The following is a 17,475-nucleotide window of genomic DNA, read 5'->3' on the forward strand; positions in this document are numbered from 1 at the left end:
GCACCTCTGGCCTACATCCCAGTTTTTGTATTAATAAATAAAAAATAAAATCTAAAAAAAAATAAGTTACCTGATAAAACTATATGTGCTCTGACCAAAGTATGTTATTTGATGAAAGTGTAAGTTATCTGGTCAAAACCAGCACAAGTGCCACCTCCTTCAGGCAGTCCTCCTAGACTTCTCAAGGAGAAGGTCTCTATCTTGTCCTCCTTCACCCACAGTATGGAAGAGCCTCTGGTGTGCTCTCAAGCCTCCTACCTTCTCTGAGTCTGGGAAGCAGGCTTGGCAGGGTGCCCTGGGAGCACAGGTGGTACCTATTCCCCTCTGCTGTCCAGTGCCAGACTCATGGACACTCTACTCTTATGTATCAAACTCAGCAAAGGCAATACCCTGCCTGGGTGTGATGCCCCATTGGTTAAAACCTCCGAGATGTGGGTAAACCAACATGATTCTTCAGCTTGTCTGACTGAGCCCTCCTTATCATAGCTGATTTCCTGCTGGGGTCAAAAGCCCCCTCAGCAGCTCTTTGTGACCATGACTATGGCCTATGGCCGCAGCTGGGCAGAGTATATGTCCCTTTGATCTGGATCCTTCTGAGGCTCTGGCTAGGAGATGTCCTCTTCATTGACCACGGACGTCCAAGCTCCCCAGAACCAGCACAACCTGGAGAGTCAGTAAGAGTAAAAAAAGAAAAAAGAGAATAAAGAAAATAAATTGTCACCTGCCATGAATGTCATAAAAAGAAATGTTGGTGGGGGTCGGGAGTAGAAATCCTCAAATAACAACCCCGAAAAGAAATTCCATCTTCTAGTACGGACATGATTTAAATTTTCATGAACAAATCAACTGGTTTGCACGAAGGCAGCAGTGATGAAAAAATGTAATAAGCCATGGGGGGGCGACGGTGACCCAACTAGGTCCCCCAGAGGACCCCTCTGACCCGCTACAGAGTGAGGCGCCTGGTCTCGGAGAACACCTCCTGGACCGGGCTAATTATCTCTTAAAATTCATATCTAGAGCCACGGGCTGCCTCATGGGATTAAACACAGTATGCTTTGCAAATTGAAAATAAGATAGCTGTTAGGAATATATACTTGCCTCTATGATTACCACGGCAAACAAAGGCAAAACATTAATTTACATCTATTATAATAGAGAAACAAAGCTGAAGATAGTCCTTGTATCTCAGGAGAAGGAAGAGTTTGCAAAGGTGATGCTTCTGGAGGCGAGGTGGGGAGCGGGCTGTGGAGGCGAGGGCTGAGGGGCAGTGTGGCGTCCACGGGACCTCTGGAAGGCCTGGCGTGTTCCCTGACCCCTGTAGACAGGGGCACAAGTCCAGAACCAGGAGAAACAGCCCCTTTCTACCTGGCGGGAACAGAAAGTGCCTCTGAAATGCACGCTCGAGTTCCTCAGAGACACTGGCCTTCAGATTTTGTTCCTGAGTCAGAAGCTCAGAAGGATCACAGCAAATTCCTGCAACAATGTATTTTATGGTTGGGTCAAACTTGCTCCAAGGCCCCAGTGGACCACCGAGGAAGCAGAGGGTAGGAGGCTATGGTACCTCACCTCTCCTGGAGGCTGACCTCGTGTGAGGCTCTGCACCCACCATGGGGCCTTGTGACTAGTGTGACTGTTTCACAGATGAAGACATTGGCGCACAAGGTGAAGGTCAAGTTTGCACAGCCAGAACCGGCCCCCAGATGCCCAGCGCCTTGGCCACTGCAGCAGGAAGTAGGCCCCTCTAGGGGCACATGGGGCACATAGGGCCCGCGGGCTGTGTCTTCTCCCATTTCCACCCCACCTGAGGCCTCAGAGCGTAGGCTGCCCTCAGTGGCCTGGGCAGTGCTCATCCTCCCCCAGCTAATACCCCTGACTGCACACACGGCTGGCACACACCAGCCCAGGTCCTTCCTACTGAGCCATCCTGGATAGTCTCCTGGGGACGAGGCTGCTGTGGAGGGAGCTGGAGACATCGAGATAGCTCTGGGGTTCTGGAGCCCTGCCTCAGGGGGGTCTGGCAATGTGGTCACTCGATTAGGGGAGCACGAGGGAAAGGTCCCAAGAGAACATTTTAGGATGGGTGGACATAGCAAAGGGGGGGTTTTGAAGAGTCCCAGGGAGGAACTGTTGTTGGATATGCTCTATCAAAAAACGGAAGTGTTTAATGTTCTTTTATAGGGATTTCCAGAAAGTTCCTAGCCTACATAAATAAGGGATTTATGTTCCTTCTAGGACCATGTTAATAGGCTGTAGCCAACAGACTGTGTGGGTCAGCAGGCTTTGGTTGTCACACAGGCCATCTCATTCCACAGCTCAATGTGGCTCCACAGGGAGCTTCCTCTTGGGTGACTCACACGCCATCCCAAGAATACTGGGCGTGGGAGAGACACAGCCTGGGTGCTGATGGCAACAAGGGACAGTCAAGGAACTGCCTCTCATGGTGACACCTGATAAAACACTGGTCCCCATTGACCCTCTGTTTTCTGCTCTGTCCGTGGGGCTGAGGGACATGTGTTGACTTTATCCCACGACTCTATGACTCAGTTTATTTGTGTAAGGTTGAGACTTTGGGCGGTGACATGCTCTCCTAGCAGAGACAGGAAAGTGGAGGAGGGGTAGGGACTAGAGAGAGCAGAGGCAGGTGTGGAAGGCTCTAGAAGAGCAAGGTCGCTTGACTGAGATCTGGGATTTTTTAAGTGCTTTATCTGGTAGAAATGCATACAGCATTCACAAATTGGAAATGACTCTGTAAACTCAGATAAGATTGTCCCAGTAATATCATAGCCAGAAACTGCTCACCATGACTTCCTTTCAATTAACCATTTAAATCACAACCCACACAAACCCCAACCCCTGCTGCTTTATAATAAAAAAAGAAAGTTAGACCAGAGCCCAGGAGTTTTGATTCATGCTGCTGAGTACGGGCGACCCGGGTCTTTCTCTGGAGCCTATAGTCTAATGCAACTCTTTGAAAGAGCATTCCTTCAGCTGCTGGCAGAGATAGCTCCCCCCCCTGCTTCTGAGCTGGATGGTGATTCATTATAGATAACCCCTCCTGATTAATTTTATTTTGACTTTAACTTTGACATTAAAAAAAAGCTGTAATCGGTAAAATTCTTCCTCTAACATTCACTGCTCAGCTATTTTTAGCTGGCTTTGGTGTTTGATGCAGAAGAGGGAAAAATCTAAATTTAGAAAGAAATTAAATTGTTGATTGTCATCAAAAGTCCTGGCTGTCAGATTAGAAAGTCATCGTGTTAGATGCTTTGTGATGAATAATAAATCAGCGATTTCCTTGAAATTCTTATTTGAGTTCTTGTCCTCGGGAAGCATCAGATGTGTGGGTGAGTCAGACACAAGCTCGCTGATGGACGCAGGGTCTCTCCGGAGGCGCCGCCCCTGGCCTGCAAGGGAGTGTGGAAGGCCTGGCCCCGGGAGGGACCTGCCCATGGCCCGGGAACGCGATGGCCCGCGGCTGCCAGGGGCACGGCGAGGCCCACCTGGGCGCCGACTTCCCACGGGTTTCTCCCCGCTGCGGCCCGCGGCCCGCAGGTGTGTAAAATGGTTAGAAGAGCACGCGCTGGACAAGACGGTCAAGGGATAGGGAGACGCAGTGGGCAGAGGCCAGGAGCTCGGCGCGGGGCACGCGCGGGTGTCCCGGACGCGGAAGCAGTGACGGCGAGCACGTCATCACCCGTGGCAGGAAGCGGCGACGGCAAGTGCGTCATCACCCGTGGCAGAAAGCTGTGATGGCGAGCGCGTCATCACCCGTGGCAGGGAGCGCGTCATCACCCGTGGCAGGAAGTGGTGACGGCGAGCACGTCATCACCCGTGGCAGAAAGCTCTGCCGGCAAGCGCGTCATCACCCGTGGCGGCGAGCGCGTCATCACCGGGGCAGCCCGGGCAGCCACGCAGCTGGGCCAGCAGGACCCGCAGTGGAGCCCAGGGTGCGACTGAGAGCCGCCTCCAAACGTGTGTGTGCGGTTGGGATCACATCTAATGACTGAATGGCCTGGGCTTGACACCCTCGCGGCAGGTGGACACGGCGTCTGACGTCAGCTCCCGCCCCCATGACGTGAGCGAGTGTGTCCTAAAGAGCCTCCTGCCGCATGGCCGTTGCTGAAACGCACCACGAAGGGCTGAAATCACACCCTTTGAGGAACCATGGCGGCGCTGAAGTTAAGGTAAGTGGAAGCCTCAGGCGCTCACCCCAGGCGGAGATCTGCGCGTGCCTCTCAGAGGCCATGTCAGTCGCCCGGCACCGGGCTGGCCTGTCATCAGTCTGGCCTCTGAAGCCCTGCAGAGAACAGGGCATCGGGACAAAGGTTTAGCGTGGATTTTGTATGGAGTGGAGTTGTTGGAAGGATAAGGATCGGAGATGGGGAGGGGAGGTGGGGGGGGAGGGGAGGAAGGTGAGGGAGGGGGAGATGGGGGAGGGGTGGTGGGTCTTCAGAACATGCCCCCACGCCTGGCACACCCTCCTGCCTTCTCTGGGTGGCAGAGCCAGCTTCTCACACTCTCTACATGGAAGGTGAATTTCGGTGTGGATAACAATAGTCATTTTTATCATGACAAGCAGCCTTTATCCTGCACAAGGCTTAGGCAGTGTTATCTAATCTTTTCTTCTCAGGCATATTCCAAAGGTTCCCTAATTAAAATTTCATATGTGACAGGTAGAGTTAAGGGTCTCTGGACTCTTCACCCCTGCTGCTCCGCCCTCAGGCACATGCCATCTCGGCCACCCATGGTTCCCAGTATCACAGGCACCCACGGACACCAGAGGGAGGAAGAGACCCCAGCTCATCAGAACACACTGGCCGCTATCACCAGCACGGTGCTGCCAGCGTGTGGTTCCCAGGCTCTGGTGAGGGCCGGTGCAGACAGCCCAGCCCTGGCTTGTGGGGCATGTGGGGCCTCTGCTCAGGGTCTGGAGGAGCCAGCTGGAAGCCCCTCCTCATTCCCCATCATTTTCCATTAGCCAGGGCTCTCCTGTCTGAGAGGAAACGTGCAGGCCTGGGGTCAGTCAGTGGGCTTATGGGGCAAGACTCAGATCAGAAATCGCACCTTCCAGAACCAGGTGTAGGATTCTCTTGACAGTGCTGCTGGCAGCTTGGGGTGACTAGATCTTTCTGGAACAAGATCATTCTTTATAGACAAATGTGTCTGGGCAAGGGTGTGTGTGTCTGTCCAGGGGACCTCATCGTTCATCATCCCCGACCTGTGGAAAGGGAAGTCGGGGTTTAGAGAAAAACGCTACCCACCTCAGCTCCCAGCCTCGTTCCAAGGGGGGATGGTGCTTGTCAACCCAAGCAAGTTCCGGAGGATGGCTGGAGCCATGGTTTCAAAGATGGGGACTACAGCAAGCACTCGGATGTCCTCGGCTCTCTGTGTGTGTGTGGGGGGGGCGGTGTCCATGCTATGGGATTCCCCCACCCTTCAATTCAGGAGGTGCCCCAGGGCCCGCATCTGAGACATGTGATGACGCCGCCATGATTGATTTCTCGGAGGCCCAGCATGGTTTTCATTTACAGGGAACAAAAACTTTCCTGGCTTTTAATCTTGGCGTGCCTGTTTCACCACAGCTCTGAGATGAGCCGAGCACGGACCACTAGCCCCTCTGTCCTCCCTTCTCCCCTCACCTGAGCACTGACCACAGCGTCGCCCCCATACGTATGTAGGCAGATTTGTGTCGACACTGCGTTGTTACACTTGACTTCCTCCTTTTTTTTAATTATGTAAAAAAAAATCACATTAAGCCGAATCTAATTACTGCAATGTATATTAGAAGCAGGGCACCATCAAAATTTTATTTAAATTAATCAGGTTTTGATTTAAGATATTAAATTCAAATTAATCATGTAAAAATGGAAATGATCCTTGACGTGCTTCCAGCTGTGACTTCAGTCTGTTTTCTCGTGAGTGACTTTCGGGATGTCTTGGGGGGAACATTACAAAAATTCACGCCGGTGCCATTTCAATTAGAGTTATTTAGCAGGACAGATGTAAAGAATATGGTATAATTAAGAAGGAGCTGATGACATGGCTACAGATTTTCAGGATTAAAAGGAAAAAAAAAAAGGACGAAAGGGGAAATTGACTACTGGCCATCCTGCTCGAGTTCCAGTGCAGGGAGGTTAAGCTTTCATTAAAGACAGAGCGGAGACGAGCGGGTCGAGGACTTTTTCTCTGGAGCCACCTAAGGGCTCCCACTTTGGTTTCGACTTTGAAGTTTCATTAACAAGCCGGTGCTAAGTGATACTGCAATCCTTATCGTTCCTGGAATGATCTTTCCCCACAGCCATTGTAGCCGCTGCCTAATTTGATTCTAGGGCCATCAGAAAGCTACAAGAGTTAAAATGTCACTTCAAGACCCGTTTTAAATCAAATCAAACCGCGTATATTGGCATACATGCTGCTGTGTATATGGACCGCGTCCTTGATTGTACTCTGCACAAGAAAGGCTGCTTTCTTCTATTTACTGTATAGATGACAGATTACAGTGTGTAAGTGACATTGGCTCAGTTTTCATGACACTTAAAGGGAGAGGTGAGAGCCCTTTGTTCAGAGGTGATGACACAGGTTTAAAAAGGCTATCCCGAGTCCCCAGCCTGGCCTGTAACTGGGCACCAGGTGCTGCCCTCGCCTGCTCTGCCGGCATCTCAGTAGGCACTCTCCCAGCCATCCCTGAGCCTCACCTCTGGGTAAGTTTAGTTTTCAAGGCCCAGAGAGTCAGAATTTGATTTTCAGGCCCCTTTGGGGGTGTACCTGGTCAGAACACAAATCCTGCCAGTGTGATGACTGCTTTGGGGCCCCTCGTTTGTTTCCAGTGATTTGACTGAACCCCAGGGAGGGCCTGGGGTGGGGGGTTTCCTACCAGAGGATGTGACTCAGTCTGGGTTTCAGAGCCTCAAATAATCAAATATTTCCATGTCAGAAGGCGCCGTGTGTGTCCTTTCTAGTATCCCCGACGGCGCTGTCCTTCTGTCCTGCTCTCCCTGCCCAAGTCTTGGACAGAGGCCGCCCTTCCTCCTCGGGACGAGGGGCCTGGGGACCATCAAGAGCTCTCCGCCCCATCATCAAGGCACATGAGCCCGGGCCCCTGCTTTGGCTGGGCACTCATCCCAGGCTGACCACGGCATCATAAGCTAGAGGTGTATTCTAGAATGTTGGAAGTGCAAGGGGAAGGAGCAGGCTTGTTTCTCATGAATAAACTTGATTTGAGAATAATTGGGGGTCTTGTCTTGTTAATCTCAGGATTCTCACGCTAACATGGGACTTGAGATCCAGCAGGAACCCGTGAATGTTTGTGCATTGAGGAAGAGAGGAAGTGAGAAAGGATAAAAGAATAAATGAGAGAATGGACGGTTTCCGCAGCTGAGTTTGGGATGAGCTCATTGTGAATGAGGATGAAGAGGCAGGTGGAGGGCTCTTCGCTCCCTTATCCCAACCTCCGCCAAGTGACAACCAATCAGGACAAGGGACCCGCCAATGGACACCAACCTTGTGATGCCACGTGTGTGTCTGGATGGATTCCAGGGCTGTAGAAAGATGATTCATTGGCGGGTCCCACTTCCCACTCAAGTGATAGAAATACACATAGTACTCTTTCAAAATCACGTTTCACTCTTTAAAAAATTCTAGTGGGAGGTTCAAATAATAATAACTTTTTTCTTAGTGGAAAAATGGTCTTTAGCAGTTAAAGGCTATGTCTGATTTCTCAGAAATCCAATCAATTCAATAAGAGAAATGTTTCAAGTACCAGGATGACAATGATATTGTTTTTCTGATCTTCTTTTGTCTGTCTGTTCCTCTCTCATCTTACCTTTGGGCAACATGGCAGACGGAGAGGCTTTGAGTCCAGACCTGGCCGCATACATACTTTGCGGCTTCACCCTCCTTAGCCTCAGTTTCCCTAGTTGTCAATGACCAGATGTTTTGGCCTCAGATTTCAACCCATCCTCTTGCTGCGTCCTGCTTCCCACTCACATGAGTGGCTGGATTCTCACGGTTGTCACTCGTCACGGCCATTGTGACTCTGATTGTTGGCACAGCTGCTGGGGCCCTCAGCGTTCTCCTAGGTGAGCTACTGGCCGAGTGCATATCCTCCTCCTAATTCTCTAGTTCTAGTAAGATGTTGCAAAAGCGGTTTGTGTGTTGTAGGCCTGAGACAGAATCCTGTTCTGTAACTTAAAGCTTCTGTGATATTGGGCAAACACTTCGAGTTTCTGACCCACAGTTTCCTTGTTTGCAAAATGAGAGTAACCTCTGTCTAGAGGGAAGATGCAAAGATCATATGAGAAAAGCTTTGACTTCTCCGCTATCATTACCCTGCCCCCCTTGCTGCCTCCACTAGCCAAGCAGTCCTCTGCCCCAGGGCCTTTGCACATCATGTTCACTCTCCGGGATGTTCTCTGCACACCCCTCCCCTCTAAGACACAATTTTCTTTGTCACTTCACTCAAATGACTCAGTGTCCCTCTTTCAGAGACTTCGTCCCTGATTTTTCTTTCCTATATTCACCATTTTCTACCCTACCGGCCACTTCAATTTCTGCCAAACACTTAGACCCAATTTTACCCCTTTATTTTTCTTTTAGTCCCTCCCCAGGCTACCATTGGAGCAAGGACTTTTTTTCTTGTTCCCTGCTGTATCCCTGAGATGGCAAAAAGTGCCTGGCAGTAGGCGCTCAATAAATATCTGTGGAGTAAATACTTCTGTCTGAAATAAAGTGGGAAATTCACCCAGAAAGTGCAAGCTGTCCTGCCTTCTATGACACATCCTCACTTTGGAGACAATGTCGGGCTGGAAGAAATTGGGGCTACCAGCTACCATGTCCACTAAGCTGTGTGCTGGACTGGGGCCACTCAGTGCCCTTAAATGTGCTTGTGGAAAGTCCCAGAACAGGGATGCAGACAGGAGGGTCACCTAGACAGCAGCCAAGAGGGACCCCAGCTCCAGGTCACAGTCAGAGTCACACAGGGAGGAAGAGCTGAGAGACCCAAAGCAGGAGATAAACAGAGATGAGAGCAGAGGCCAAGCAGTGGGGGACTTAGGGAGGTGACAGCAGGAGGCTGGGTGCAGGTGGGCGCCTCCTCCCCTCGGCCCCAGGCTGGCTGGCCATCTAGAACCTGCCTGGCACGTGAGCATGGGGGAGCCTTGCATCATCACCCTTGGCACTTGGGGAGCCAAGCTCCGTCCTAGTTACCCAGCCCTCGTGGTCAGGGCCTAGCTCCTCTGTGTGTGCAGCCTCCGGGAGTGTGCCCTGGAGGCCAGGAGTCCTGGCAGCACAGGTCGGGGACAGCTAATTAATATCGAAAAGGTCTTGGTAGCTCCCGCTAATTGCTGTGGCCCTGCAGGTCCTGGTGTGCCAGCACCTCCCTCCAGCCCCGGCCCCAGGGGCCACAGCCAGCTCCAAGCAGAGGGCCGAGAGCTCCGAAGACGTGAAAGTTTCACATCTTTGCATCAGACATGAAATCCTCAGAGCAGATGCAGACGGGGCTAACCCCGGCGGCCAGGCCCTGATGGCCACTGAGGGGGATCTGCCTGCTCTGGCTCCACTCTTGAGCCTGGGGCAACTGAGCCTCCCCTGAGTTTCACCTTGGCGAGGATGCCACAGGCCTCAGCTGCATGAGCCAGAACCCGGTGGAGGTTGATCTGATCTGTGACAACCACGCGGCCAGGCACCAGCTCCGAAGTGGTACACTGGCTTTGATTCACAAACCACCAGCCCTTTCTGAAACCCATGGGACCAGATGTTTTTCAGAAACCAGAAGTTGGCACATTTTAGAAAGTTTCTTTTTTTAAAAAAGATTTATTTATTTATGCATATAAGAATTGGGGTACAGGCCAGAGGTGTGGGGGGTGAGAGGATTCACCAGAGACAGAGTGGGGAGCAGATCAGACAGATTGTCTGAAATACACTGCTGAGGGGAGCAGCGGGAGAGTCAGGAGAAGTCTGCTGCGCCATGTGGGTAGCTCCCTGGCCAGGGATCGAACTCGTGCTGCAGTGTCTATGGATAGCTTCTTAGGTTGCATCTTAACCCCTTGTGCCACCAGGGAAGCCCCATTTTAGAAAGTTTCTGTGTCTCCTAATTTTCTGCCTTGTAAGACCCCCAGAGGCATCTGGGACACAGGAGCGGTGCATGCCGTGATGATTCTGCAGCAATATTGTGTGTGGATATTCACACTCTTGTCAAAAATAGACTATAAACAGCCTCCTAGTAGCTCTGCCAGTTCAGGTCAGGCTTTGCCACCAGGTGAATGAGTGAATGATGAAGTTGATATCTGGTCTATGCAGCCTTTCTGGAATGTCTGTGGCTATGGGACTCCGGACACGCATGAAGCCAGAGAGCATCTGGCCTCTGGCCTCTTTTTCCACGTGACAGACACAATCGGGTCCCCCTCCCCTCCATGACGCTATAGTTCATGATCTCAACGTTGCTTGCTAGCAGGACATACACGGTGGAGTCCCAGACGGAGCGTGGGGGCAGATGGTCAGCCTGGCCCTGGTGGCACAGCCTATGTGCGTGGCTTGGTCTTGACTCCCCCGGGGAAGCATCTGGGTGGGACCAATGCTCAGTGTGGCATCTGACTTTTAGAAGCCCCCAGATTTTCATGGCCTGGAAGAACCTTAGTGAGCACGGCCACCTCCATGGCTAAGGACGAGAGGGTGTGGGCGCAGTGGACTCAACTCTTTCCCCACGGCCTTTGTCTAGTCTGTGTCTGATGTCTTCAGGGGTCCACAGCCACTGTGGGGCCATCCCCCATCACAGTTCAGGTGCCACCCTTGACCATACAGAGGGTGGAAGCGGTGAAAGTCACGAGGAGGTGGACTTCCTCTTAGACTTTAATTCCGAGCCTCCTCTCCAAAATCTGGAATGTTCTTTCACCCCATCCAGGCAGCCTGCAAGCACGAAGCAGCCTCCAGGCTCAGCTCAGCGCCCCACCGCAGGCCGCATGCCGCGCGTGGGAGCCAGGCTATTCTGTCAAGGCCTTGGGAAAGCATCTCCTTCCTCCCATCTGATAGGGTTGCTACTTCCTTTACAATGCAAAGGGTTGAGGGCCCTCCCATCCCCCACCCTGCCACGTGGGGAAGGCCAAGAGCGAATAAAAAAAAAAGGCTGGGTTTTCGTAAAAGAACACAGGAGAGATGACATCCAGAAACCGGAGGGGAGGGCTTGGGGGTGGGGGGCACTCAAGTTCCAGGGCTAGGAGGTGGGGAGCAGGCCTTCCCAGGTTTCTGCTGGGCTGACCCAAGCAGCTGGAGCCAACTTCCTGCAGAGCAGGAACCCATCCCTGAGTTGGGGTGAGTGTGGAGCCTCCTCGGGGAACTTCAGCTCAGAAGGCTCTGCTGCCTCAGTTTCTTTATCTGTCCGGCTTGGCCTTGTTCAGGGTCCTTGGGACTTGAGGGTCTGAAGTTCATGCCAGAGGCACGGGAACTGACACCCCTGGCACATTTGGGATTTGGTAAACACCCTCTCCTTCACCCCTGTCCCACCTGTGGTGGGGATGGATTATTTCTATACCCAAGCACCAGCAGGGAGATGCTCCCGAGATTTGCCTAAAGTTGTGGGGGGAGCCCACTGAGGCTGGGACTCGGGCCGCCTGACTCCACACCTCTGTTCATTGCACTCATTAGCTCAGTTTTCAACTCAGTGGAACAACAGATAAGCAGGTAACCCATAAACCCAATAACAGCCAGACGATAATTATTCCTTTCTTAAAATTGTCTTATTTTTTATCGAGGTATCGTTGGCTTACAACATTATGATTCAAGGGTGCAAGTTCACACCTCTTCAGATGTATGTGACCACACCACACCCACCTCCAGGCACCCACAATCCTCTGCCTGAATCCAGAGGCCCCCCACTATAGTCCCCATCCCCCCACTGTAGCCTCAGTTCTGCAGTTTTCTAAGGTTTGTTTTGGTTTAGTTTTGTCTGTTCCTTTGTTTTGTTTCTTTCTTTGTTCTGTTTCTTTTTAGTGCATATATGTGTGAAACCAGCCAGCAAGACAGTAATTATTCTGCTGATCCAAGTGTCCAGCTTTGCAAACACTATTCTAAGTAAATATTGGCTATTCCTATTTTTGCCAGGATGCACCCTTCCCAGGCATGGGGGACCGTCTTCAAAAAAGTATCAGTTTAATTTGCACCCAGATGACAACCTCTCCAGTAAGCCCTGGACCCCAAAGACAGAGCCGGACAAGGACTCCCCAAGGCAGGCAGCGTGGCCCCTGCACAAACCAGTTTCCCTATCTGGTAGGTCTCGAGAGCTGGGCAGGGAGAAGGTTAACCTTTGAGATCCCAAGAACAGGACCCTGTGTCTTTAATGGTCTCCTGCCCTGGCCTTTCCAGGCCGTCTGCAGCTGGGCTGCCCCCAGGCCCAGGCGACCTGTTTTGCACAACCTCTGAAGCCAGGTTGGCGGCTGCCCTGGGAGTCTCCCGGCCACAGGTGAGGTGCCACGGCCCCAGCAATGCCCAGGGGGCCAATCAGGCCAGGACTGCATGAGGTAAGAGGGAGAGTCGCCCCGTGTGCTCTGGGCTCCCTCAGAAATCTCAGCAGATCAATGTCACCGTGACTTTTAATTACCCCTCCTAGGCCTCATCATTATTTCATGGCCTCTAATGGGCCCAGCAGGCTGCCCCGGGCACACAGATAAACAGCCACCCAGCAGGACCTGGCCCCTGAGGAGGTGCCCACCACGGCCTCCCAGCCCCGGGGACGGTGGCCTGACCAGGCCCAGCCCTGCCGAGTGCTTTTGACACCTGGTGCCTCTGAGCATCCTCAACTGCCCTCCTTTCTCAAGGCAGAGGCTGCATATTTTGGCTGAGGCCCTACTGTGTGCCAGATGGGCCATGTGACTCCTCCAGACTCCTGGCCTGCTCAGGTCCTTCTAATTGTCACCCACTGTCCCTCCATGCTTCCAGCCTGGTGCCCAGTGTGCTGCTCTCATCCTGGGCGATTTTGCCCCTGGGGGACATTTGACCACACCTGGAGACATTTTCCGTTGTCACAGCTGGGGAAGGATGCTGCTGGCGTCTAGCGGGTAGAGGCCAGATGACTCAAAAAAGCCTGCCCTGTGTGGAGTGGCCTCACCTTGAAGAATTAACCAGCCACAAAGATCCACAGCCCTGAGGTCACACACAGGCCCTGGCCTAGCTGCCACTGGCCTAGCAGAGCTTACCTTCTGCTTGTCCTGTCCCCTTGCAACAGCTGACACCCGTCCTGAAAGTCCCACCTCCACTTCAGACCTGGCTCAGTGACCAGCCGGGTGCGAGGGGTCTCCTCCGCCTCCACAGCTGCATGCTTCATCCCACAGCGGCTGGCTAGGAGTCATGGCTGAAGCTAGGACTTGGGAGTGGGTTGCTGGCTAAATCATCTAGAACGAAGGGTGTGTTATCTGTAAGGTGGGTCCTGGGTCTTATGAAGGGGATACTGGGCTATTTGGCACAAGCAGGGACACGGGGAGACCTGGCATAGGGCACCCCCACTTGGGTGCCCAGGGCCGTGTGCAGATCAGTGGTTAGGACAAGTGTTGCTGAGGAAACACCTGCCATGTGGCTGATGGGCACACCCTGTGTGTACTACAACAGGACAGAGTCCAAACTCGCAGGGCCAGGCCTGAGGTGTGGACAGCGACTGCCTTACCCTGCAGCTCCCATTCCTGCCTCAGGCTGGCTCTGAGGACATGTGCTGGGCTCTGCTGCCGCCTCCGGACCTTCTCACTTCAGGAGGCCCACAGAGGTGGTCAGGAAGAGCTTTCCAGGTCCCGCCTCAGTCCCAGCCCAGATTCCAGCAAGATCTGGAGGAAACAGGAGTAATCCCAGAGTGATGCCACATGGCGGGGGGCCAGCTTTGGATTAGCTCTGTTGCCCCCCCAAGCACTTAACAGAATCTGGTGACAATGGCAGACAATGGCTCAACACCTTCCTGGAAGACCTTCCCGTACGTCCTCGTTACTAGCTCACTCCACATGTCTGAGGGAGCCTCTCTTGTTCTAAGATCCTCACACTTGTTATTCCTTCTGTCCCTTGATGGAAACTGAATCCATGAGATTTGTATTTGGCCAGTAAACTCCCTTGTTAGCTGGGTGCTTAGGTAGAAGTATAGAATTAAAACAATGTATTCATTTGTATGTGTATGGGTGTTTTTTGTACATAAATAGCTTGTCATAAATTGGATTTTATAATACTGGGATTCACCTAAAGCTATTATTTTTTCAAAACAAAATAATGGAAATTTTGGAAAAAAAAAAAAGAATTTAGATACTAAATACATTTCTATTTATTAGGTTTTTCAACCTTTCTCCTATCCTACCCCTCTCCTTTGCATTACTCTTAACTACTCTTCCCACCCTAAACTCTGAGTGGGGTGTTTGACTGAATTCGCTGTGCCTCTGAACTCGGTGTGTCTCTGACTGAACACTGGGTGTCCTTCACTGAACTCAGGGTGTCTGTGACTGACTGAACTCCATGTGTTTCTGAACTCGGAGTGTCTGACTGACTGAACTCCATGTGTCTCTGACTGAACTCTGGGTGTCTCTGACTGAACTTTGAGGGCCTCTGGACCTGGACATCTTTAGTGTCTCACCCCTATCTTGTGCGGACTAATAGCGTGAGTCCTGGGATGGTTCCTGGCGACCCTTGTAGGACCTCCGTTATCTCCCCTCCAGGTCTCCCTTCCACATTCTGGGTGTTTCGATAACACCTAAGAGCTGCCCTCACATTTTCCCACCCCCCTACAGTGAGTAACGCTCACACTTGTCCCCACATCTGAGTCTCCCCATCAGGCAACGAGGCAGCAGTTACACCACCAGCAGAAAAGCCAGCAAACAGTTTCAGAGACCCTGGGTTTTTACTTTTCCTCCTTTAAAAATGTTTGTTCCCCTAAACAACTGTCACTCTTCCACTTCGTCACTGTTATTTACTTGTCTATTTGAATTTGATTTCTTTTAATGCAGAAAATGGAATATATGCTAACAAAACCTGTCACAAAGTCTAAGAAAATATGTCAATAACTACCCTCATCCTAGAGACCTCCTCTCTTTTAGACCATCCGAAGAAATGGTCTCTGTCGGGCCCACCCTTTGGCCATGGAACTCTGGATGTATGTTCTGGTCGGGTGTGTGGCTCACCATTCAGCACTCCACTTTGGAAAAGGCTTCAAGAGAGCAAACCACAAGCCATAATGTCAACCAGTTAACTGCTAACGCAAGTGGCAGGAGGCAGCTCAGGGGCAACCACCTGCACGGCTGTGTGTGGTTGGGGCAGAAGGTCAGAGGGTTGGATGTCAGCAGGAAGGATGCTGAGGACTGGGGACAGAAGGATCCAAGGCCTGTGCCAGCTGTTGGGCCTGCTGCAGCCTATCTCCTGTGCAGTGTTCCCTCAGTGACCGCAGAGCCAGAAGGACACAGGAACAGACCTCTGTGGCATCACGCTGAGTTTGAATATCTAAACATGAATCACCTTCAAAGTAGCTCCTTAAAAGAGGCCTCGGTACAGAAGGTGTATTTTAAAATATCAAGTTTATCAAGAAATGCCATGATAGGAACCCACCTGCAGGTTCCCACCAGGGACAAGCAGTGTCCTTAGCAGGGGACACTTTGAATTTGAACTATACTTGCCCTGGGAAATCATCTGCCTGGTCCCTGACCTCCCCGTGTTCACAGGGCAAATGTCTCCTCCTCCCGGCCCACATGAGGGGAGAGGCAGGTAGAGCTTGTTCTGCCTTCCTGCAGAGCAGGGACTCAGCATGGAGGAGAGAGGACCATCAGCAGAGGCTATTTTTGTGGGGTAAGTCTGGAGCCATGGCCAATAAATACTCCTTCTTTGGCTGGACTTTCTGGACAATTCCATCTGTACTTAAGATGCAAAACAGTTAATACCCACATCTGTCCTCCTGTACAGATTTGCTAAGTGATGACCAAAGTCTCCCACTCTGGAAACTTTCACTCCTTGCACTCTCTCCATTGTCTTCTCTCACAGGTCAGTGAGTAGCCCCGACACCTACCAGCTTTGTTGAAACAGAGTGGGGAGCAGAACACACAGACTGACTGAAATACACTGCTGAGGGGAGCAGCAGGAAGATAGGAGAGATCTGTTGTGCTCTGTGGGTAGCTCCCTGGCCGGGGATCGAACACATGCTGTAGTAGCTGCAGACAGCTTCATAGGTTGTTTCTTAACCCCTTGCACTACCAGGGAGGCCCAATTTGCTGGAAAATGTTTGCTGTGGAAAATCAAGGGAATGCAAATTGCTTTTTGCAGAACAGAGTCCAGGAATTGTTCATGCCTTTAGGTTGAATCCAGGGCTTGACTATTTGCTGCTATGAGCATAGGGATTAGTAAGTCTTTTAATACTAGTGTTTTCTTTTTTTTTTTAAGATTTATTTATCTATGCATACAAGAGCTGGGGTACACGCCAGAGGTGCGGGGGGTGAGAGGATTCACCAGAGACAGAGCGGGGTGCAGAACAGGCAGACTGACTGAAATACACTGTTGATGGGAGTAGCAGGGAGGCAGGAGAGGTCTGCTGCACCCTGTGGGTATCTCCCTGGCTGGGGATCGAACTTGTGCTGCAGTGGCTGAGGACAGCTTCATAGGTTGTGTCTTCACCCCTTGTGCCACCAGGGAGGCCCTACATACTAGTGTTTTCAACCTAAACGCCCATCGATGGATGAGTGGGTGAAGAAATTGTGGTATATCTGCTCAGTGGAATGCCATTCAGATGTTGAAAACAAATGAAATAAAACCTTTCCAAATGGGATGGATGGAAACGAGGTGACGACACTCAGTGGGACAGAAGAGGAAGATAACGACCGACGGTTTTACTCCTTTGGGAAAGTAAACAACCAAAGAAAACAAACCGGCAGACACAACAAAAATAGCTCCTAGACTTTGTGAAAAATAGAACGGCTACCAAGGAAGGGGGAGCGGCGAGGAGTCAGAGGTGAGGGGACAGGTGTAGGCACTAGAGTTTGGGTGGAGGGCTAGTGAGCACATGTCGAGGTGTGAGGCCGCGTTTCCAAAATTATACAGTGTGTAAACAAATGGCAATCAAATTTGATAATTAAAAAAGTACTTGCTTGGAAATCCCACCTCCCAGAAGCCAGGGTGAGTGGGGACTCTCTAGAAGCAGGAGAATGGGGCGGGGGAGCCAGCTCCAGGAGCGCTCAGGGCAGGGACGGGGGACACTGGCCTTTAGGGATACCCAGGGAGTGTGTGTCCAAAGTGCCCCATCCTGCAGGTCCCCACTGATTCCAAGTAATTAGGCTGGCATCTGGGGATGATTTATAACCACAGTTTATTTGATGCTACAGTAAAACTCCAGAGTTTGGCAGTGTGACGAGGACTGCAGAGGCCGAAATGGGAACGTGATATTGTTAAGCTAAAGAAAATGCATCTATAAATCACATGACACATTCTTATGGGGATTTCAGATTAATGTTCTCAAGTTGACAGCATTCTGGACTATGAAAC

At 51.5% G+C, this 17,475-nt stretch overlaps 1 long non-coding RNA gene across 3 annotated transcripts in view; it reads left to right on the forward strand.

Annotated features, from left to right (window-relative positions):
* The first annotated feature begins 3,905 nt into the window (after positions 1-3,905).
* Positions 3,906-17,475, forward strand: part of LOC119239408 (uncharacterized) — a 36,692-nt gene continuing 23,122 nt past the window's right edge. For 2 of the 3 annotated variants that reach the window (XR_008550803.1, XR_008550804.1), the window contains exons 1-2: positions 3,906-4,184; positions 12,094-12,258. This is a non-coding gene — a long non-coding RNA (uncharacterized LOC119239408). The remainder of the gene's footprint in view (positions 4,185-12,093; positions 12,259-17,475) is intronic. The other variant, XR_005123850.2, reaches the window with a different exon arrangement.

This window comes from Talpa occidentalis, unplaced genomic scaffold (assembly GCF_014898055.3).
Source record: "Talpa occidentalis isolate TD23 unplaced genomic scaffold, MPIMG_talOcc4v2.1 talOcc4.11, whole genome shotgun sequence".
NCBI lineage: Eukaryota > Metazoa > Chordata > Mammalia > Eulipotyphla > Talpidae > Talpa > Talpa occidentalis.